This window comes from Trichinella spiralis (genome assembly GCF_000181795.1).
Source record: "Trichinella spiralis strain ISS 195 chromosome Unknown Scfld6, whole genome shotgun sequence".
In the NCBI taxonomy this organism is placed as follows: Eukaryota; Metazoa; Nematoda; class Enoplea; order Trichinellida; family Trichinellidae; genus Trichinella; species Trichinella spiralis.
The window spans coordinates 3735261-3736686 of NW_003526945.1; positions in this window are offsets into that span (position 1 = coordinate 3735261).

The following is a 1426-nucleotide window of genomic DNA, read 5'->3' on the forward strand; positions in this document are numbered from 1 at the left end:
GAAAGGCAGGCCTCCACCGCAACCGAAAACTTTTTTTTAAAAAAAATTCACAAAAAAAAGCAACCTTCCCCCCCGCTGAATCGACGAAAACGCGAAATCTCCCCCACCCTCACGATTTTTTCATGGAAAGCGCAAATCTCCCCTCCCTTGTAGACAAGGAAAAATGCAAAATCTCCCCCACTCTGTTGGGCAGACAAAACGCACAATCTCCCCTCCCCTTGGAGCGGGGAAAAACACTAAACTCCCCGCACATCTGAGGCAGGTGAAACAACTAAGTCTCACCCGCCTCTTCAGCGCGGAAAGCCTAGGCTTTCCCCGCTCCAGGGAAGAGGAGCGTGCGCTCTGCCTGCCCAAAGAGCAAGGAAGAGTTTGCACTCTCCCTTGTCTAAGGGAAGGGAGCTTCACGCTCCAGGATGGGGCCCATTTTTGGTCTCTCCATCCTCCACCTGCATTAAATATTTCAAGTCCCATTTCCGGCATGTTTGCCATTTCGCAGAACTCATTTATGCCAGACTTTATCTGTTTGTTTGTATTACATTGCAAATTTATCTTTTTTTTGAAAAATAAACTTTTTCATTAATAAAGAATTGTTGTTGTTGTTGTTGAATTGTTCTTGGTTTATATTAAAAGAAAAAAATTTTTTTTCTTACTTTTAAATAGATTATTAATTTACTTGTGTTACGTATATTATTTGATTTTCCCCCATTTTAACTGTTTTGCTTTTGTTCCTATAAACTAATTAATATTGCTGGCTGGCAACTAGTAATGGCAAACATGATTTTTCCCTTTTTAACTAATCCTACATGAGCATCATCGTTAAGAAATAACGCAGTATTGGTCTTTTGTTACGTCTGTGTATTGTGTCTTTGTAATGAAGAAGCTTTCCACACTCGACATCGCCAAATCGTATCTATCTTCTCCAACGTGCCTATACTTACCTCACTTGACCAACGAACGGAATTGACCAACGAACGCAATTGACCAACAAACGATTCGATCCAACCTATCCACAACCTTTCACCGATCTTGGCTTTCTCCACTTGTCTTCTTTCCTCTTCATGTCCATTATTTTTCCATGGTTTATTACGTGTTTACTTATCAGTATGCAATGCTTTCATGTGTCAGAGATTTTACAAAGTCAAACTCAAAATAAAAAGAATCTGAGAAAAAATATTTGAAGAAATAAATTCAAAAAACATGCAAATTTACACTATAAGAAGAAAAAAAGTGAAAATAAGAAAGAATCAAAAGAAATAATAGGAGAAATTAAAAAATGAATAAAATGTATAAAATAAAGTAGAAAAAAATAAAGTTTGAATGAATGTTTGAAGTTTAACAGTTTGAAAAATAAAAATAAAATAAAAAGAATTTGCTTTAGAAAGTGTTCAAAATCAAATTATGTAAGAAAAGAAAAACAAAATTTCAA